Raw genomic sequence first — 23235 nt, forward strand, 5'->3', positions numbered from 1 at the left:
ATTCAACATTGTTAGAATATTCCCTGTTTGTGTTCCCCTCTGTGCTGTCTTCCCAAAGTCCTGTCTCTACAGTAAATATTTCCTTAAATCTCGTGTTGAGCTCCTCACATACCTCATGATCGTTTCTTGTGAGTTCCCCACCGTCTTTCCTCAGTCTGATCACCTGGTCTTTGACTGTTGTCTTCCTCCTGATGTGGCTATACAGCAGTTTCGGGTCAGACTTTGGATGCTATGTTTTTTCGTTCTGTCGCTGGGCCTCCCTCCTTACCTGTGCATTCTCGTTTCTGGCTGTTCGACTATTCTCCATATTTTCCTGTGTTCTTTGCATTCTGTACTTTTTTCCATTCTCTAGTGCACTTAGTTTTTGCCTCCCTACACCATCGGGTAAATCAGGAGCTCGTTCTGTTCTTCCCATTATTTCTGTTACCCTTGGGAACAAACCTTTCCTCTGCCTCATTGCATTTTGTTGTTACGTATTCCAACCAGTTCTCTGTCCCACTGAACCTCCTGCAGGAAGTTCCTCAAACCTGTGTAGTCCCCCCTTTTATAGTCTGGCTTTTCCAAATCAACTCCTGTTACCCTCTCCACTTGTAACTCCACTGTGTATTCGAAGCACAGAACCACGAGGTCACTAGGTCCTAGGGGCCTCTCATATGTGATGTCCTCAGTGTCTGAACTGCTCAGGGTGAACACAAGGTCCAGTGTGTGTGTGTATGTGTGTGTGTGTGTGTGTGTGTGTGTGAGTGTGAGTGTGAGTGTGAGTGTGAGTGTGAGTGTGAGTGTGTGTGTGTGTGTGTGTGTGTGCACTCACCTAATTGTGGTTGCAGGGGTCGATTCAGCTCCTGGCCCCGCTTCTTCGCTGGGTGCTACTAGGTCCACTCTCTCCATGCTTCATGAGCTATATTATACCTCTTCTTAAAGCTATGTATGGATCCTGCCTCTACTGCATCACTATCTAGACTATTCCACTTCCTAACAACTTTATGGCTGAAGAAATTCTTCCTAATGTCACTATGAATCATCTGAGTGTGTGTGTGTGTGTGTGTGTGTATGTGTACTCACCTAGTTGAGGTTGCGGGGGTCGAGTCCGAGCTCCTGGCCCCGCCTCTTCACTGATCGCTACTAGGTCACTCTCCCTGAGCCGTGAGCTTTATCATACCTCTGCTTAAAGCTATGTATGGATCCTGCCTCCATTACATCGCTTCCCAAACTATTCCACTTACTGACTACTCAGTGGCTGAAGAAATACTTCCTAACATCCCTGTGATTCATCTGTGTCTTCAACTTCCAACTGTGTCCCCTTGTTACTGTGTCCAATCTCTGGAACATCCTGTCTTTGTCCACCTTGTCAATTCCTCTCAGTATTTTGTATGTCGTTATCATGTCCCCCCTATCTCTCCTGTCCTCCAGTGTCGTCAGGTTGATTTCCCTTAACCTCTCCTCGTAGGACATACCTCTTAGCTCCGGGACTAGTCTTGTTGCAAACCTTTGCACTTTCTCTAGTTTCTTTACGTGCTTGGCTAGGTGTGGGTTCCAAACTGGTGCCGCATACTCCAATATGGGCCTAACGTACACGGTGTACAGGGTCCTGAATGATTCCTTATTAAGATGTCGGAATGCTGTTCTGAGGTTTGCTAGGCGCCCATATGCTGCAGCAGTTATTTGGTTGATGTGCGCTTCAGGAGATGTGCCTGGTGTTATACTCACCCCAAGATCTTTTTCCTTGAGTGAGGTTTGTAGTCTCTGGCCCCCTAGACTGTACTCTGTCTGCGGAGTGTGTGTGTGTGTGTGTGTGTGTGTGTGTGTGTGTGTTGTGTGTGTGTGTGTTGTGTGTGTGTGTGTGTGTGTGTGTGTGTGTTTGTGTGTATGTGTCCGTGTATTCAACTACCTATTTGTACTCACCTATTTGTGGTTGCAGGGGTCGAGACATAGCTCCTGGCCCTGCATCTTCACTGGTTGCTACTAGGTCCTCTCTCTCCCTGCTCCATGAGCTTGATCAAACCTCGTCTTAAAACTATGTATGGTTTCCGCAGCCACAACTTCACTTTCTAGGCTATTCCACTCCCTGACAACTCTATAACTAAAGAAATACTTCCTAACATCTCTTTGACTCATCTGAGTCTTCAACTTCCAATTGTGACCCCTTGTTTCTGTGTCCCATCTCTGGAACATCCTTTGTCCACCTTGTCTATTCTCCGCAGTATTTTATATGTCGTTATCATGTCTTCATTGATCCTCCTGCCCTCCAGTGTCGTCAGGCTAATTTCCCTTAACCTTTCTTCGTAGGACAATCCCCGAAGCTCTGGGATTAGTCTTGTTGCAAACCTTTGCACTTTCTCTAATTTCTTGACGTGCTTGGCCAGGTGTGGGTTCCAAACTGGTGCTGCATACTCCAGTACGAGCCTGGCGTATATGGTTTACCTGGAGTTTACCTGGAGAGAGTTCCGGGGGACAACGCCCCCGCGGCCCGGTCTGTGACCAGGCCTCTTGGTGGATCAGAGCCTGATCAACCAGGCTGTTGCTGCTGGCTGCACGCAAACCAACGTACGAGCCACAGCCCGGCTGGTCAGGAACCGACTTTAGGTGCTTGTCCAGTGCCAGCTTGAAGACTGCCAGGGGTCTGTTGGTAATCCCCCTTATGTATGCTGGGAGGCAGTTGAACAGTCTCGGACCCCTGACACTTATTGTATGGTCTCTTAACGTGCTAGGGACACCCCTGCTTTTCATTGGAGGGATGTTGCATCGTCTGCCAAGTCTTTTGCTTTCGTAGTGAGTGATTTTCGTGTGCAAGTTCGGTACTAGTCCCTCTAGGATTTTCCAGGTGTATATAATCATGTATCTCTCCCGCCCGCGTTCCAGGGAATACAGGTTCAGGAACCTCAAGCGCTCCCAGTAATTGAGGTGTTTCATCTCCGTTATGCGCGCCATGAAGGTTCTCTGTACATTTTCTAGGTCAGCAATTTCACCTGCCTTGAAAGGGGGTGATGTACAAGTAACATTCAGGTCGTATTTTTAAAGGTTGTTCGTTTCCTTGAAAAGCACTAAAAAAAATGTATGAAGATAGAATTCTTGAAAGAGACGATGATATCTGGTACAGATATCAGTGACCTGAAGAGTGTCATCATGGGCTTGGCCTCCCTAGTTTTGAAGGTTCTCATTATCCATCCTGTCATTTTTCTAGCAGATGCGATTGATACAATGTTATGGTCCTTGAAGGTGAGATCCTCCGACATGATCACTCCCAGGTCTTTGACGTTGGTGTTTCGCTCTATTTTGTGGCCAGAATTTGTTTTATACTCTGATGAAGATTTAATTTCCTCGTGTTTACCATATCTGAGTAATTGAAATTTCTCATCGTTGAACTTCATATTGTTTTCTGCAGCCCACTGAAAGATTTGGTTGATGTCCGCCTGGAGCCTTGCAGTGTCTGCAATGGAAGACACTGTCATGCAGATTCGGGTGTCATCTGCAAAGGAAGACACGGTGCTGTGGCTGACATCCTTGTCTATGTCGGATATGAGGATGAGGAACAAGATGGGAGCGAGTACTGTGCCTTGTGGAACAGAGCTTTTCACCGTAGCTGCCTCGGACTTTACTCTGTTGACGACTACTCTCTGTGTTCTGTTAGTGAGGAAATTATAGATCCATCGACCGACTTTTCCTGTTATTCCTTTAGCACGCATTTTGTGCGCTATTACGCCATGGTCACACTTGTCGAAGGCTTTTGCAGTCTGTATATATTACATCTGCATTCTTTTTGTCTTCTAGTGCATTTAGAACCTTGTCGTAGTGATCCAATAGTTGAGACAGACAGGAGCGACCTGTTCTAAACCCATGTTGCCCTGGGTTGTGTAACTGATGGGTTTCTAGATGGGTGGTGATCTTGCTTCTTAGGACCCTTTCAAAGATTTTTATGATATGGGATGTTAGTGCTATTGGTCTGTAGTTCTTTGCTGTTGCTTTACTGCCCCCTTTGTGGAGTGGGGCTATGTCTGTTGTTTTTAGTAACTGTGGGACGACGCCCGTGTCCATGCTCCCTCTCCATAGGATGGAAAAGGCTCGTGATAGGGGCTTCTTGCAGTTCTTGATGAACACGGAGTTCCATGAGTCTGGCCCTGGGGCAGAGTGCATGGGCATGTCATTTATCGCCTGTTCGAAGTCATTTGGCGTCAGGATAACATCGGATAGGCTTGTGTTAACCAAATTCTGTGGCTCTCTCATAAAAAATTCATTTTGATCTTCGACTCTCAGTCTGGTTAGCGGCTTGCTAAAAACTGAGTCATATTGGGACTTGAGTAGCTCACTCATTTCCTTGCTGTCATCTGTGTAGGACCCATCTTGTTTAAGTAGGGGCCCAATACTGGACGTTGTTCTCGACTTTGATTTGGCATAGGAGAAGAAATACTTTGGGTTTCTTTCGATTTCATTTATGACTTTTAGTTCTTCCCGCGATTCCTGACTCCTATAAGATTCCTTTAGCTTAAGTTCGATGCTTTCTATTTCTCTGACCAGTGTCTCCCTACGCATTTCAGATATATTGACCTCTTTTAGCCGCTCTGTTATTCTTTTCCGTCGCCTGTAAATGGTGTACAGAGTCTTGAACGATTCCTTACTGAGGTATCGGAATGCTATCCTTAGGTTTGCCAGACGACCGTATGCTGCACCAGTTATCTGATTGATGTGCGCCTCAGGAGATGTGTTCGGTATCATACTCACCCCAAGATTTTTTTCCTTGAGTGAGGTTTGCAGTCTTTGGCCACCTAGACTATACTCTGTCTGCGGTCTTCTTTGCCCTTCCCCGATCTTCATGACTTTGCATTTGGCGGGGTTAAATTCAAGGAGCCAGTTGCTGAACCAGGATTGTAGCTTGTTCATGTCTCTTTGTTGTCCTGCCTGATCCGCGACCGATTTGATTCTCCTCATAAACTTCACATCATCTGCAAACAAGGACTCTTTGGAGTCTATACCTTCCATTATGTCATTCACATATACCAAAAACAGCACAGGTCCTAGGACTGACCCCTGTGGAACCCCACTCATCGCAGGCGCCCACTCTGACACATATTCACGTACCATGACTCACTGTTGCCTCCCTGTCTGATCCATTGCAGTGCCTTTCCTGTTATGTGTGCCTGATCCTCAAGCTTTGGCATTAACCTCTTGTGAGGAACTGTGTTGAAGGCCTTCTTGCAGTCCAAGAAACTGCAGTCTATCCCCTCCTCTCTCTCTCTTGTCTTACTTCTGTCACCTTGTCATAAAACTCCAGTAGGTTTGTGACACATGATTTTCCTTTCCTGAAACCGTGCTGGTTGTCGTTTATAAGCTTGTGTTTTTCAAGGTGCTCTACCGCTCTCCACCAGATGATCTTTTCCATGACTTTGCATGCTATAAACGCCAGTGACACAGGTCTGTAGTTTAATGCCTCGTGTCTGTCTCCTTTTTTTTTTAAAAAATTGGGACTACATGTGCCATCTTCCATACCTCAGGTAGTTGTCCAGTTTCAATGGATGTGTTGAAGATCTTTGTTAGTGGCACACACAACATCTCTGCTCCCTCTCTAAGGACTCATGGAGAGATGTCTGGTCCCATCGCCTTTGAGGTATCAAGTTCACATAACAGCTTCTTCACCTCCTCCTCGGTTGTGTGTACCTCATCCAGCACTTGTTGGTGTACCTCCCTGTTCTGAATTCCTGGATTCCTTCCTGTCGCCACTGTATATACTTCTTTAAATCCCATGTTGAGCTCCTCACATACCTCTTGGTCGTTTCTTGTCAACTCCCCACCTTCCTTCCTCAGCCTGATTACCTGGTGCTTGACTGTTGTTTTCCTCCTGATGTAGGTATACAACAGCTTCGCATCAGACTTGACTTTCGATGCTATGTCATTATCGTATTGAAGCTGAGCCTCCCTTCTTATCTGTGCATATTTATTTCTGGCTCTTTGGCTGATCTCTTTATTTTCCTGGGTCCTTTGTCTTCTGTACGTTTTCCATTCTCTAGTACACCTAGTTTTTGCCTCCCTACACCTTTGGGTGAACCAAGGACTCGTTCTGGTCTTCCTATTATGTCTGTTTCCTTTGGGAACAAACCTCTCCTCTACCTCCTTGCATTTTGTTTTTACATAGTCCATCATTTCTTTTACTGGTTTTCCTGTCAGTTCTCTCTCCCACTGATCGTCTTGCAGGAAGTTCCTCATGCCTGTGTAGTCCCTTCTTTTGTAGTTTGTTTTTTCCCATCCTATTCCTGCTACCCTCTCCACTTGTAGTTCAACTATGTAATCAAAGCACAAACTGCATGATCACTATTATTATCATGGAAGAGCGCTAAACTCGTAGGATTATACAGCGCATCTGGGGTTGGGGGGAATGGAAGGCATTCAGGCTCAATTCAGGGAACAGGAGCACAGATCTAATTCCCTAGATCAAGAGCCCCTCACCAGCGTCTAGGAACCTCCCTTGAAGGGGCATGATCACTAGCTCCAAGGCGCCTTTCATACATGATATCCTCTATGTCCGAACTACTCAAGGTGAATACAAGGTCCAGTCTTGCTGGATCATCCTCACCTTTCTCTCTGGTAGTGTCTCTAACATGTTGATGGATGAGGTTTTCCAGTGCCACATCCATCATCTTGGCTCTCCATGTTTCGGGACCCCCATGGGGCTCCAGGTTTTAACAGTCAATCTCCTTGTGATTGAAACCACCCATAACTAGTAACTTTGCTTTCCCCATGTGAGCTCTTCTGTCCACCTCGGCTAGTGTGTCGACCATTGCTCTGTTGCTCTCTTTGTATTCTTCTCTTGGCCTCCTGCAGTTCTGTGGTGGGTTGTACATTACTGCAATTACCACCTTATGGCCCTCAGACTGGATTGTTCCTACTAAGTATTGTTAACTATTACTAGTACCATAATTATTTTTTTCGTATATGTATTAGTAACAATATAAGGCTCTCGTAGACATATTAATATTACGTATTTTTTGTGTCTTAGGCACTGATGAAGTTTTTCTGTTCGTGTGTAAGTATATTGTTTCTGGGCATTGTGTAACTATACGCTGGATCGTCTGAGGCAGTTATGGTAAGTATTTTCCAGATTTAATCAGTTTGAGGCAGGTGTGTGGGGTGCCACTTGTATGGGAACAGCAGTAGGCTGAAACACCTGGTTCACATCGCTCTTCCCCCCCCCACACACACACCACACACACCATACACACACACACACCACACACACACACACCACACACATGTGTCTTTGACAGCTAATAAATAATCATCACACGCGCATACACGTTTCTACTCTTAAGTGGTAAAAAATGATCACACACACACACAAGCACACAAACTAACGATCAGTGTGGCATCCCGAGCAGTGTTTAACATAGCAGTGTGGCATCCCGAGCAGTGTTTAACATAGCAGTGTGGCTTCCCGAGCAGTGTTTAACATAGCAGTGTGGCTTCCCGAGCAGTGTTTAACATAGCAGTGTGGCTTCCCGAGCAGTGTTTAACATAGCAGTGTGGCATCCCGAGCAGTGTTTAACATAGCAATGTGGCATCCCGAGCAGTGTTTAACATAGCAGTGTGGCTTCACGAGTAGTGTTTAACATAGCAGTGTGGCTTCCCGAGCAGTGTTTAACATAGCAGTGTGGCATCCCGAGCAGTGTTTAACATAGCATTGTGGCATCCCGAGCAGTGTTTAACATAGCAGTGTGGCATCCCGAGCAGTGTTTAACATAGCAGTGTGGCTTCACGAGCAGTGTTTAACATAGCAGTGTGGCTTCCCGAGCAGTGTTTAACATAGCAGTGTGGCTTCACGAGCAGTGTTTAACATAGCAGTGTGGCATCCCGAGCAGTGTTTAACATAGCAGTGTGGCATCCCAAGCAGTGTTTAACATAGCAGTGTGGCATCCCGAGCAGTGTTTAACATAGCAGTGTGGCATCCCGAGCAGTGTTTAACATAGCAGTGTGGCATCCCGAGCAGTGTTTAACATAGCAGTGTGGCATCCCGAGCAGTGTTTAACATAGCAGTGTGGCATCCCGAGCAGTGTTTAACATAGCATTGTGGCTTCCCGAGCAGTGTTTAACATAGCATTGTGGCTTCCCGAGCAGTGTTTAACATAGCAGTGTGGCATCCCGAGCAGTGTTTAACATAGCAGTGTGGCTTCACGAGCAGTGTTTAACATAGCAGTGTGGCTTCCCGAGCAGTGTTTAACATAGCAGTGTGGCATCCCGAGCAGTGTTTAACATAGCATTGTGGCATCCCGAGCAGTGTTTAACATAGCAGTGTGGCATCCCGAGCAGTGTTTAACATAGCAGTGTGGCTTCACGAGCAGTGTTTAACATAGCAGTGTGGCTTCCCGAGCAGTGTTTAACATAGCAGTGTGGCTTCACGAGCAGTGTTTAACATAGCAGTGTGGCATCCCGAGCAGTGTTTAACATAGCAGTGTGGCATCCCGAGCAGTGTTTAACATAGCAGTGTGGCATCCCGAGCAGTGTTTAACATAGCAGTGTGGCATCCCGAGCAGTGTTTAACATAGCAGTGTGGCATCCCGAGCAGTGTTTAACATAGCAGTGTGGCATCCCGAGCAGTGTTTAACATAGCAGTGTGGCATCCCGAGCAGTGTTTAACATAGCAGTGTGGCATCCCGAGCAGTGTTTAACATAGCATTGTGGCATCCCAAGCAGTGTTTAACATAGCAGTGTGGCTTCCCGAGCAGTGTTTAACATAGCAGTGTGGCTTCCCGATTTTTAGAATTAGATTTTGCCACCGAAGTGGCTAGTTTATTGTGCACCCCATATCCATCCTGTGGACGGTAGCGCGAGAGCATATGGATACACAAAAGGCCTAGGAACTAGGCCCCAAAGGGTTAACAGGAATACATATGGATTTATATCTACATATCTATAGTTCACTTATCTGTTACAAGCAAATTTAGGAAATTTGCTTAGTATATCTGGTATCTTATTTTCATTAATAAGATATCTTGACATGTCACATAGGTTATTATACTGTCTGTCTCTGTATTCCTCAATAAGTGGACAATTAAGCACATAGTGTTCAAGAGAGTGACCATATGCCTGATCACATAATTTACATTTAGTTTGATCATCATCTGTGTGTCTCCCAAACTGCCAGAAGTACTTGTAACCAAGCCTAAGCCTGGCCACTACAACATCAGTCAGTCTGTTCACATTGCAAGTTGCTCCATAAACATACTTATCTACGTTCATGTTATCATAGTGGGTTACAGATCTACTCAGGCTTCTAACTGCATTCCTATAACAATCATCTTCATTATTTACTTCTCTCCTAATATTATTCCTAATGCTAGACACAGTTATACCAAAGTTATATTCTACGTTCTCCTTCTGGATACTCTTCTTGGCTAACATATCAACTTTATCATGAAGGAGTAATCCAATGTGTGATGGGATCCATAGCAATTGTACATTAATTCCTTTGTCCCTAATTTTTGAGTATCTATACCTGGCTTCCCCAATGAGCATGTTGTTGGAGTCATTATATGAGCCAAGAGCCTTCAATGATGACATAGAATCAGTAATGATGATAGAGTCAAGCTCAGTGTCATAGGTTAGCTTTAGCGCCATTAGGATTGCAAACAATTCAGTTTGCAGTGTAGACGCCCAGTTGTTAATTCTTATGCCTAACTCAACAAATTTATTATCGTTCTTAACTAGGGAGGTGGCAACAAGAGCAGATGCAGCCCTGCCAGAAGACTCCTGTTTAGATCCATCAGTGTATATAACTTGTGATAACTTATTACTACCAGCTAGGCGAAAAATTTCTTCTTGAGCAGTTGCTCTAACAAGAGATTTAAGGAAGGGATTACTAGCAATGAGCTTCTTGGGAGGGACTTGTAGGTATGTGATATTAAATGAACACATCTTCCATGGAGGGGTGAAATGCTCTTGTTGCCTACAGTGATACAGTTCATGCAGGTTATAAAACTTAATGCAATTGCACGTTTTCACAATCCATTTAGATCTGTGTGTATTTACCTCTAGACACTTGGTAAGATTCACTGTGACAGTGTCTGGTTCGTTTCTCAACATTCTAATACCGAGTACAGTGTTAATTTCAACAATCCTATCACTGATTCTAGAAATACCAAGCTCCTTCCTCATGTTAAGAACTTTTGTAGATCTGGGACAGCCAAGAATAGTCCTGAGAGCTTCATTTTGCATTAACTCCAAGGGTCGGAGGGAACTTTCTCTAGCTAATATCAACATGGGAGCAGCATAATCAATTAAGGACCTAACATAGGCTATGTACATCATTCTCACGATTCTCACATTAGCACCATAGTTGGGATTGTAGCCAGCAACAGCTTTGAGAGCATTTAGCCTAGCTTTGCATTTCTTGTTTAGTTGTGGTATAGTGGATTTGTTAAAGGGTACATCTACACCAAGATATCTGTAAGTTTTAACGTAGCTAATGATTTCACCTTGCAAATAGATGGGTGGGGGATGTCGTTTGCTTGTTAATATCTTTGTTTTAGAGGAAGATATTATGAGGCCTAGTCGATTACAAATTGCTTGAACTTCATTAAGAATGGTATTCATCTTCTTATGCCCTGTTGCATGGATCATGATATCATCAGCATAGCTTATAGCTATATGTTTAGGTGAGGCAGGTAGAGCATTTAGGGGAGCATTAATCAGAATATTAAATAGCGAGCAGTGTTTAACATAGCAGTGTGGCATCCCGAGCAGTGTTTAACATAGCAGTGTGGCTTCCCGAGCAGTGTTTAACATAGCAGTGTGGCTTCCCGAGCAGTGTTTAACATAGCAGTGTGGCATCCCGAGCAGTGTTTAACATAGCAGTGTGGCTTCCCGAGCAGTGTTTAACATAGCAGTGTGGCTTCCCGAGCAGTGTTTAACATAGCAGTGTGGCTTCCCGAGCAGTGTTTAACATAGCAGTGTGGCATCCCGAGCAGTGTTTAACATAGCATTGTGGCATCCCGAGCAGTGTTTAACGTAGCATTGTGGCATCCCGAGCAGTGTTTAACATAGCAGTGTGGCATCCCGAGCAGTGTTTAACATAGCAGTGTGGCATCCCGAGCAGTGTTTAACATAGCATTGTGGCATCCCGAGCAGTGTTTAACGTAGCATTGTGGCATCCCGAGCAGTGTTTAACATAGCATTGTGGCATCCCGAGCAGTGTTTAACATAGCAGTGTGGCATCCCGAGCAGTGTTTAACATAGCATTGTGGCATCCCGAGCAGTGTTTAACATAGCAGTGTGGCATCCCGAGCAGTGTTTAACATAGCAGTGTGGCATCCCGAGCAGTGTTTAACATAGCAGTGTGGCTTCCCGAGCAGTGTTTAACATAGCAGTGTGGCTTCCAGAGCAGTGTTTAACATAGCAGTGTGGCATCCCGAGCAGTGTTTAACATAGCAGTGTGGCTTCCCGAGCAGTGTTTAACATAGCAGTGTGGCATCCCGAGCAGTGTTTAACATAGCATTGTGGCATCCCGAGCAGTGTTTAACGTAGCATTGTGGCATCCCGAGCAGTGTTTAACATAGCATTGTGGCATCCCGAGCAGTGTTTAACATAGCAGTGTGGCATCCCGAGCAGTGTTTAACATAGCATTGTGGCATCCCGAGCAGTGTTTAACATAGCAGTGTGGCATCCCGAGCAGTGTTTAACATAGCAGTGTGGCATCCCGAGCAGTGTTTAACATAGCAGTGTGGCTTCCCGAGCAGTGTTTAACATAGCAGTGTGGCTTCCCGAGCAGTGTTTAACATAGCAGTGTGGCATCCCGAGCAGTGTTTAACATAGCAGTGTGGCTTCCCGAGCAGTGTTTAACAGAGCAGTGTGGCTTCCCGAGCAGTGTTTAACATAGCAGTGTGGCATCCCGAGCAGTGTTTAACATAGCAGTGTGGCTTCCCGAGCAGTGTTTAACATAGCAGTGTGGCTTCCCGAGCAGTGTTTAACATAGCAATGTGGCTTCCCGAGCAGTGTTTAACATAGCAGTGTGGCATCCCGAGCAGTGTTTAACATAGCATTGTGGCATCCCGAGCAGTGTTTAACATAGCAGTGTGGCATCCCGAGCAGTGTTTAACATAGCAGTGTGGCATCCCGAGCAGTGTTTAACATAGCATTGTGGCATCCCGAGCAGTGTTTAACGTAGCATTGTGGCATCCCGAGCAGTGTTTAACATAGCAGTGTGGCATCCCGAGCAGTGTTTAACATAGCAGTGTGGCATCCCGAGCAGTGTTTAACATAGCATTGTGGCATCCCGAGCAGTGTTTAACATAGCATTGTGGCATCCCGAGCAGTGTTTAACATAGCAGTGTGGCATCCCGAGCAGTGTTTAACATAGCATTGTGGCATCCCGAGCAGTGTTTAACATAGCATTGTGGCATCCCGAGCAGTGTTTAACATAGCATTGTGGCATCCCGAGCAGTGTTTAACATAGCATTGTGGCATCCAGAGCAGTGTTTAACATAGCAGTGTGGCTTCCCGAGCAGTGTTTAACATAGCATTGTGGCATCCCGAGCAGTGTTTAACATAGCAGTGTGGCATCCCGAGCAGTGTTTAACATAGCATTGTGGCATCCCGAGCAGTGTTTAACGTAGCATTGTGGCATCCCGAGCAGTGTTTAACATAGCATTGTGGCATCTCGAGCAGTGTTTAACATAGCAGTGTGGCATCCCGAGCAGTGTTTAACATAGCATTGTGGCATCCCAAGCAGTGTTTAACATAGCAGTGTGGCATCCCGAGCAGTGTTTAACATAGCATTGTGGCATCCCGAGCAGTGTTTAACATAGCAGTGTGGCTTCCCGAGCAGTGTTTAACATAGCAGTGTGGCTTCCCGAGCAGTGTTTAACATAGCAGTGTGGCATCCCGAGCAGTGTTTAACATAGCAGTGTGGCTTCCCGAGCAGTGTTTAACATAGCAGTGTGGCTTCCCGAGCAGTGTTTAACATAGCAGTGTGGCATCCCGAGCAGTGTTTAACATAGCAGTGTGGCTTCCCGAGCAGTGTTTAACATAGCAGTGTGGCTTCCCGAGCAGTGTTTAACATAGCAGTGTGGCTTCCCGAGCAGTGTTTAACATAGCAGTGTGGCATCCCGAGCAGTGTTTAACATAGCATTGTGGCATCCCGAGCAGTGTTTAACGTAGCATTGTGGCATCCCGAGCAGTGTTTAACATAGCAGTGTGGCATCCCGAGCAGTGTTTAACATAGCAGTGTGGCATCCCGAGCAGTGTTTAACATAGCATTGTGGCATCCCGAGCAGTGTTTAACATAGCATTGTGGCATCCCGAGCAGTGTTTAACATAGCAGTGTGGCATCCCGAGCAGTGTTTAACATAGCATTGTGGCATCCCGAGCAGTGTTTAACATAGCATTGTGGCATCCCGAGCAGTGTTTAACATAGCATTGTGGCATCCCGAGCAGTGTTTAACATAGCATTGTGGCATCCCGAGCAGTGTTTAACATAGCAGTGTGGCTTCCCGAGCAGTGTTTAACATAGCATTGTGGCATCCCGAGCAGTGTTTAACATAGCAGTGTGGCATCCCGAGCAGTGTTTAACATAGCATTGTGGCATCCCGAGCAGTGTTTAACGTAGCATTGTGGCATCCCGAGCAGTGTTTAACATAGCATTGTGGCATCCCGAGCAGTGTTTAACATAGCAGTGTGGCATCCCGAGCAGTGTTTAACATAGCATTGTGGCATCCCGAGCAGTGTTTAACATAGCAGTGTGGCATCCCGAGCAGTGTTTAACATAGCAGTGTGGCATCCCGAGCAGTGTTTAACATAGCAGTGTGGCTTCCCGAGCAGTGTTTAACATAGCAGTGTGGCTTCCCGAGCAGTGTTTAACATAGCAGTGTGGCATCCCGAGCAGTGTTTAACATAGCAGTGTGGCTTCCCGAGCAGTGTTTAACATAGCAGTGTGGCTTCCCGAGCAGTGTTTAACATAGCAGTGTGGCATCCCGAGCAGTGTTTAACATAGCAGTGTGGCTTCCCGAGCAGTGTTTAACATAGCAGTGTGGCTTCCCGAGCAGTGTTTAACATAGCAGTGTGGCTTCCCGAGCAGTGTTTAACATAGCAGTGTGGCATCCCGAGCAGTTTTAACATAGCAGTGTGGCATCCCGAGCAGTGTTTAACATAGCAGTGTGGCTTCCCGAGCAGTGTTTAACATAGCAGTGTGGCATCCCGAGCAGTGTTTAACATAGCAGTGTGGCTTCCCGAGCAGTGTTTAACATAGCAGTGTGGCTTCATGAGCAGTGTTTAACATAGCAGTGTGGCTTCACGAGCAGTGTTTAACATAGCAGTGTGGCATCCCGAGCAGTGTTTAACATAGCAGTGTGGCATCCCGAGCAGTGTTTAACATAGCAGTGTGGCTTCCCGAGCAGTGTTTAACATAGCAGTGTGGCATCCCGAGCAGTGTTTAACATAGCATTGTGGCATCCCAAGCAGTGTTTAACATAGCAGTGTGGCATCCCGAGCAGTGTTTAACATAGCAGTGTGGCATCCCGAGCAGTGTTTAACATAGCAGTGTGGCTTCCCGAGCAGTGTTTAACATAGCATTGTGGCATCCCGAGCAGTGTTTAACATAGCAGTGTGGCATCCCGAGCAGTGTTTAACATAGCAGTGTGGCATCCCGAGCAGTGTTTAACATAGCAGTGTGGCATCCCGAGCAGTGTTTAACATAGCAGTGTGGCTTCCCGAGCAGTGTTTAACATAGTATTGTGGCTTCCCGAGCAGTGTTTAACATAGCAGTGTGGCATCCCGAGCAATGTTTAACATAGCATTGTGGCTTCCCGAGCAGTGTTTAACATAGCAGTGTGGCATCCCGAGCAGTGTTTAACATAGCAGTGTGGCATCCCGAGCAGTGTTTAACATAGCAGTGTGGCTTCCCGAGCAGTGTTTAACATAGCAGTGTGGCATCCCGAGCAGTGTTTAACATAGCATTGTGGCATCCCGAGCAGTGTTTAACATAGCAGTGTGGCATCCCGAGCAGTGTTTAACATAGCAGTGTGGCATCCCGAGCAGTGTTTAACATAGCAGTGTGGCTTCCCGAGCAGTGTTTAACATAGCAGTGTGGCTTCCCGAGCAGTGTTTAACATAGCAGTGTGGCATCCCGAGCAGTGTTTAACATAGCAGTGTGGCTTCCCGAGCAGTGTTTAACATAGCAGTGTGGCTTCCCGAGCAGTGTTTAACATAGCAGTGTGGCATCCCGAGCAGTGTTTAACATAGCAGTGTGGCTTCCCGAGCAGTGTTTAACATAGAAGTGTGGCTTCCCGAGCAGTGTTTAACATAGCAATGTGGCTTCCCGAGCAGTGTTTAACATAGCAGTGTGGCATCCCGAGCAGTGTTTAACATAGCAGTGTGGCATCCCGAGCAGTGTTTAACATAGCAGTGTGGCATCCCGAGCAGTGTTTAACATAGCATTGTGGCATCCCGAGCAGTGTTTAACATAGCAGTGTGGCATCCCGAGCAGTGTTTAACATAGCAGTGTGGCATCCCGAGCAGTGTTTAACATAGCATTGTGGCATCCCGAGCAGTGTTTAACGTAGCATTGTGGCATCCCGAGCAGTGTTTAACATAGCAGTGTGGCATCCCGAGCAGTGTTTAACATAGCAGTGTGGCATCCCGAGCAGTGTTTAACATAGCATTGTGGCATCCCGAGCAGTGTTTAACATAGCATTGTGGCATCCCGAGCAGTGTTTAACATAGCAGTGTGGCATCCCGAGCAGTGTTTAACATAGCATTGTGGCATCCCGAGCAGTGTTTAACATAGCATTGTGGCATCCCGAGCAGTGTTTAACATAGCATTGTGGCATCCCGAGCAGTGTTTAACATAGCATTGTGGCATCCAGAGCAGTGTTTAACATAGCAGTGTGGCTTCCCGAGCAGTGTTTAACATAGCATTGTGGCATCCCGAGCAGTGTTTAACATAGCAGTGTGGCATCCCGAGCAGTGTTTAACATAGCATTGTGGCATCCCGAGCAGTGTTTAACGTAGCATTGTGGCATCCCGAGCAGTGTTTAACATAGCATTGTGGCATCTCGAGCAGTGTTTAACATAGCAGTGTGGCATCCCGAGCAGTGTTTAACATAGCATTGTGGCATCCCAAGCAGTGTTTAACATAGCAGTGTGGCATCCCGAGCAGTGTTTAACATAGCATTGTGGCATCCCGAGCAGTGTTTAACATAGCAGTGTGGCTTCCCGAGCAGTGTTTAACATAGCAGTGTGGCTTCCCGAGCAGTGTTTAACATAGCAGTGTGGCATCCCGAGCAGTGTTTAACATAGCAGTGTGGCTTCCCGAGCAGTGTTTAACATAGCAGTGTGGCTTCCCGAGCAGTGTTTAACATAGCAGTGTGGCATCCCGAGCAGTGTTTAACATAGCAGTGTGGCTTCCCGAGCAGTGTTTAACATAGCAGTGTGGCTTCCCGAGCAGTGTTTAACATAGCAGTGTGGCTTCCCGAGCAGTGTTTAACATAGCAGTGTGGCATCCCGAGCAGTGTTTAACATAGCATTGTGGCATCCCGAGCAGTGTTTAACGTAGCATTGTGGCATCCCGAGCAGTGTTTAACATAGCAGTGTGGCATCCCGAGCAGTGTTTAACATAGCAGTGTGGCATCCCGAGCAGTGTTTAACATAGCATTGTGGCATCCCGAGCAGTGTTTAACATAGCATTGTGGCATCCCGAGCAGTGTTTAACATAGCAGTGTGGCATCCCGAGCAGTGTTTAACATAGCATTGTGGCATCCCGAGCAGTGTTTAACATAGCATTGTGGCATCCCGAGCAGTGTTTAACATAGCATTGTGGCATCCCGAGCAGTGTTTAACATAGCATTGTGGCATCCCGAGCAGTTTTTAACATAGCAGTGTGGCTTCCCGAGCAGTGTTTAACATAGCATTGTGGCATCCCGAGCAGTGTTTAACATAGCAGTGTGGCATCCCGAGCAGTGTTTAACATAGCATTGTGGCATCCCGAGCAGTGTTTAACGTAGCATTGTGGCATCCCGAGCAGTGTTTAACATAGCATTGTGGCATCCCGAGCAGTGTTTAACATAGCAGTGTGGCATCCCGAGCAGTGTTTAACATAGCATTGTGGCATCCCGAGCAGTGTTTAACATAGCAGTGTGGCATCCCGAGCAGTGTTTAACATAGCAGTGTGGCATCCCGAGCAGTGTTTAACATAGCAGTGTGGCTTCCCGAGCAGTGTTTAACATAGCAGTGTGGCTTCCCGAGCAGTGTTTAACATAGCAGTGTGGCATCCCGAGCAGTGTTTAACATAGCAGTGTGGCTTCCCGAGCAGTGTTTAACATAGCAGTGTGGCTTCCCGAGCAGTGTTTAACATAGCAGTGTGGCATCCCGAGCAGTGTTTAACATAGCAGTGTGGCTTCCCGAGCAGTGTTTAACATAGCAGTGTGGCTTCCCGAGCAGTGTTTAACATAGCAGTGTGGCTTCCCGAGCAGTGTTTAACATAGCAGTGTGGCATCCCGAGCAGTGTTTAACATAGCAGTGTGGCATCCCGAGCAGTGTTTAACATAGCAGTGTGGCTTCCCGAGCAGTGTTTAACATAGCAGTGTGGCATCCCGAGCAGTGTTTAACATAGCAGTGTGGCTTCCCGAGCAGTGTTTAACATAGCAGTGTGGCTTCATGAGCAGTGTTTAACATAGCAGTGTGGCTTCACGAGCAGTGTTTAACATAGCAGTGTGGCATCCCGAGCAGTGTTTAACATAGCAGTGTGGCATCCCGAGCAGTGTTTAACATAGCAGTGTGGCTTCCCGAGCAGTGTTTAACATAGCAGTGTGGCATCCCGAGCAGTGTTTAACATAGCATTGTGGCATCCCAAGCAGTGTTTAACATAGCAGTGTGGCATCCCGAGCAGTGTTTAACATAGCAGTGTGGCATCCCGAGCAGTGTTTAACATAGCAGTGTGGCTTCCCGAGCAGTGTTTAACATAGCATTGTAGCATCCCGAGCAGTGTTTAACATAGCAGTGTGGCATCCCGAGCAGTGTTTAACATAGCAGTGTGGCATCCCGAGCAGTGTTTAACATAGCAGTGTGGCATCCCGAGCAGTGTTTAACATAGCAGTGTGGCTTCCCGAGCAGTGTTTAACATAGTATTGTGGCTTCCCGAGCAGTGTTTAACATAGCAGTGTGGCATCCCGAGCAATGTTTAACATAGCATTGTGGCTTCCCGAGCAGTGTTTAACATAGCAGTGTGGCATCCCGAGCAATGTTTAACATAGCATTGTGGCATCCCGAGCAGTGTTTAACATAGCAGTGTAATTTAATATTAAAAGGCGATAATTTTTAACATGTTAATGTTAAAAACAAAACATCTTCCCTCAAAGTGACGAACATATCATACCCAGACATAGATTAGAAATATATACTCACATATACCTTACATATGTGGAGGCGTAGTGTGTGCATTATCAGTGTATTTATTTATTTATTTATTTATTTATTTATTTATTTATTTATTTATTTATTTATTTATTTTATGTCTTTGCAAACAGTACATTGAGATTTTATATTTACAATAGTGAGTTGCAATGCAAAGAGAGCCTCTATTATGACTTGGCATTATGGGCCAACTTAACATTATTGGCTTACAGTCTACTTAAACCAAGGAGTATATCATAGGATAGTAATTATTTCATAGTTGTACAGTAGAATATTAATTATAAATGAATCAAAATTTGTATAATACAAGGACATATTTATATTCGAAAATGTTTTTTGTGAAAACAATGATTCAATTATATTCGTGTCAGCAATGGATAAAATGTTCAACGTTATTCTTGAAGTTATGATGTGGGAGTACATAGGTGAGTAAGTGTGTACTGAGTGTTTAGCATTTAGCCTAGAGTGATTAAGTGGCTTTTGAGAAGAGTCTTAAATTGATTTTCAGACTGGGTTACTTTAATATCTTCTGGTAATGAATTCCATATTTTGGGGCCCTTTATATGCATAGAGTTTTTACACAGTGTGATGTGGACACGAGGTATATCAAAAAGAGATCTGTGTCTTGTGTTGTGGTCATGTGTCCTGTTTAGGTTGGTGAGGAGAAGTTTGAGTGGAGGGTTTATATTTGCGTGTATTGTTCTGTGTATGTAGTAGGCACATGAATAAGTATGGATGTTCTTAATGGTAAGCAGATTCAGACTTTTGAAAATTGGTCGAGTATGCTGGTGGGAGTGGGAATTTGTTATCATTCTTACTGCTGCCTTTTGCTGGGTTATTAGGGGTTTTAGGTGATTGGATGTTGTTGATCCCCATGCACAAATTCCATATGTAAGATAAGGGTATATGAGTGTATGGTACAGTGCCAGGAGAGCTGATTGTGGAACGTAGTACCTTATCTTTGATAGTATGCCTACAATCTTAGAGATTTTCTTGGTGATTTGTTGTATGTGTGTACGGAGCTTAAGGCTACTGTCAAGGTGGATACCTAGGAATTTTCCCTCTGTGAGTCTTGTGACTGATAATCCGTTTAGCGATATGTTAATTGGATCATTTGCAGCTTTGTTCCCAAACTGAATGAAATAGGTTTTATCAGTGTTCAGGGTAAGTATAGACATGTATGTGTGTAATTATATATACTTAAATGCTCATTTAATTGTTTATCAATGTAACTGTGTCGGAAAACAGAGTAGCAAGTCTCCACTGAGGTGATGGTTTGATTTTTTATATAAAAATGAAAAATATCACAATGCTAAAGACATTATATACATATATGTGTGTTGGAACTTATTCGGCCCAAGAAGTCCCAAAGGGAAAAACACACCGTTCAAGGGCCCTTACATCCAACACAAACATTCACAGGCGAGATTTCTTGCAACATCAATCATTTATGAAAATCTGTCTTATAAGCCACTTGTGAGGCTGAGGTACCGACCTCAGAGTTTGGTGTCCAGGCAGTCCAGACAAATTTTCACAAGTGGTCTTTCGAACCAGATGTGGAATAGCTAGGTTAAAATTAACATAGCTAGGCCACAGTTAGGAACCAGTTTAAGAGTAAGGTTAAGTTAGTACACCTAGGCCCAGAGTTACACAGAGGCTAGGCCAAGCTGACTATTCACAGAAGTTGTTATTTGCAGTAATTTACAGGCAGGCCAAGTAGGCTAGAGAAGCTTGTGAATTTAATTATTTACAGTGATTACAAGTAATCCAGAGTTGGAGACTTGTGTTAATTTCTTACAATGGATTTGCAAGGTAGCCACAGTTAGGCTAGGCTTGTGCAATATTTACAACAGTTATAGTAGCTAGGACAGATTTAACCTAGTTATTATTTACAGGGAGTTCTAAAGCCAGGTTTAAGCTATAGCACACTAGTTAGGTTAGGATTTACCTTATCCAACCATCCACGCTAGACTGAGTAAGCTGGGCACAGTTAGGCCAAGCTGGTTAGATACATTATTCATTTACTGTTTCACAAGTTGAATTGTTGAATTTATTTGTGCTAACCAAGTGATTTTAATTTGTATACTGCATTTTTATTGTGTGATTTTCATTGTCTTAGATTCAATTTTAATGTGGGATTTGTGAAATGTACCTGAGACTAGGTTAAGTCCTGTAATTATTTGCTGGCATTATACAGGAAATTGCTAGGTTAAGCTTTCACATCGATACACATTTTGATTGGGATTTGAGAGCTAACAGTGTACATTTTAAGTCAGAGTAGAGTCAATATAACAAAGGGAATCGTTAAACTTGTTGAGGAGCCTTGAGACTCGTTCATTCTTGCCTAACACCGTGACGTGCTGTGGGGTGGACTGGGTAAAGTACAATTAGTGTCACACTCCTCATTAAACCTCGACAATGGCAGATGGGAGTTCAGGAGAGTCTCGTTCAGTGTTAGCAAAATTAAAAAGATCAGTGGCGGCATACAAAGGGCATCTGAACAGAATGCGTAACAGGTGCAAGGCTACTTGCCAATGCAGTAAAGTAGACTGCGATGATTTGCGAGACTGCTTGAAGCATTTGGGGGAAAAATGGGAAGCCTACGAACAAGCATTCTCTGCATATGAGCTACAGGCTATTGAGGATGATGAATCCCAGGATAGTCTTCAGCAGGTTCTGGACGAATTCACTAAGGATGATGTAGATTGTCAACAGGAGATGAATATGTACAAAGATAAGTTAAGTGCATTAAAGGCTAGTATTCCAAGGTACCCCAAACAGCCACACACCTGTCAATATGTTGCCCAGGTTGCCCCAGTTGAATTTACCGACATTTGACAGAACCCTAACTGAGTACATTGCTTTCTGGGATCAGTTTAAAGCCCAGATAGATGACAGGAACGATCTGTCAGATGCCGTCAAATTGCAGTATTTGCAGTCACAGCTCAAGGTTAAAGCCTTAGACTTGGTCCGGCACTACCAGATTACTGACACTAATTACCAACATGCCAAAGACCAATTAGAAGACATGTTTGGCAACACTGAAGAGATAAAAGTGGCCATACTTTATAGGTTGTTCGATCTAGAGGCTTGCCGACATGACCGTCAAAGCCTAGAGAAGTTCCGTAGTGAAATTATGAGCTTGACAAATAGTTTCAGAGATTTGCATGATGAGGATGATTCAGAATGGTTCATCAGTCAGGTGATTCAGAGGAAACTGGCTAGCACTACAGTGCATGAGTTACACTTAAAATATCGGACGAATAAGTTCACGATACAACAAATTATTGAAGGGTTGGGGGATCTCATATCTCACCTGAGTGTAGGTCAGGGGGAGAATTTACCTACCAAGGAGAAGTCGGTCAACTTCCCCAGACATTCGAGAGATAGACCTAAACCACCTCCTACTTGGGTCGGCACGTATTATGCCCAGGGTGAGTCCTCCACCCACAGGGCCATGGGAGAAGCCACTAAAGTGGCCAGTATGAGACAGTGCTTGTTTTGTGAAGAAGAATATGCTAGTTCAGGGCGCTTGAGCTTCACCACCTATCACAAAAGGGTTCAACGACTAAGGGAGTTGAGACTGTTTCAAGTGTTTTGGAGAACATTTTGCCAGGGACTGTAGCGCCCAACTCAATGAGTGTCGGGGCTCCCGGAAAGGTAAGCACCACAGTGCACTGTGTCCTAATGACACCAGATCAGCACAAGCTAAGGAGAGCAAACCGCAAGAAAGGGCGGAGAGCAAGGACGAGTCTGAAGTAGTGATGAGTGTGGTGAGGGCAGCACCAGGAATTTGTTCTGGTGAGCAGTTTCGTCGGTGGCCTTGCCCACCATAATGGCGGTGGTTACGAATGGGAAGAAGTCTGAAACGACCCGTTTGTTCTTCGACAGTGGGGCACAGGGATCCTTTATAACAAAGAGTCTAGCAGTTAGGTTGAAGCTGAAGACAGGTGGTAAAGTTGACATGAAGGTGGAAGGGTTTGGTGGAGAAGTCCCATGCAGGTCTTATTCAGTAGTCAATGTGACGGTCAGGTTAGCCGGGCATCGACGGGAAATTTCAGCCTTGATAGTGAAGAGACTGCCCAATATCATTACCACTAAGGGACTGGCCGCAGCAGTCAAACGTTTGAGGGAGTTGGGTGTGAAGCTAGCTGAACCAGACATTGCTAAAGGCAACGTTAGTAATGTAGGAATCTTGGTAGGAGGAGATTACATAGGCGAGTTCGTGTCCACAAGAAGAGTTATCAAGGAGGGTGTTGGCCTGTACAGGACTCCAGTGGGGTACATCGTAGGAGGCAGGGTACCAGCTCACTTCCCTGCTACCCCATGAAAGGAGGGCTCCGGTATTACAGCGACTGAGGCTGTACTGGTGATGCAGATTGGGGTGCACGAAGATCTGTCAGAGACGCAAGTTGGCATATCCGACGGTGAGCCGGTCCATAAACTATGGGACCTGGATGTAGTAGGGATTAAGGGTGACCAGCCGCCCCCTGAACATGAAGAGACGTATCAAGATTACTTGAACCATGTGCAGTTCAGGGACGGACAGCACTGGGTGCGACTCCCACCAAGGAGTCAGTAACCACTAACATCAGAGTGGTCTTCAACTGCAGCTCACAGGCGAGTCCCCGAGAGCCATCGTTGAATGACTGCCTGCTCACAGGGCCCTCCCTGATGCAGAAATTAGCAGATGTGTTGTTGAGATTCAGGACAGAACAGTATGCCTATGCGGCAGACATTAGCAAAGCCTTCCTACGTATTGTGTTGCAGCCACAAGACAGGGACTACACAAGGTTCTTGTGGTTGGCTAACAGGGAGGTGCCCGAGCAAGGGTATGATACCTACAGATTC

General features: G+C 45.4%; 1 protein-coding gene across 3 annotated transcripts in view; it reads right to left on the minus strand.

Annotated features, from left to right (window-relative positions):
* LOC128701834 (GDP-L-fucose synthase-like) overlaps window positions 1-23235 on the minus strand; it is a 143558-nt gene that overhangs the window by 91317 nt on the left and 29006 nt on the right. The window lies entirely within an intron of this gene.

Source organism: Cherax quadricarinatus, chromosome 69 (genome assembly GCF_038502225.1).
Source record: "Cherax quadricarinatus isolate ZL_2023a chromosome 69, ASM3850222v1, whole genome shotgun sequence".
Taxonomy (NCBI): Eukaryota; Metazoa; Arthropoda; class Malacostraca; order Decapoda; family Parastacidae; genus Cherax; species Cherax quadricarinatus.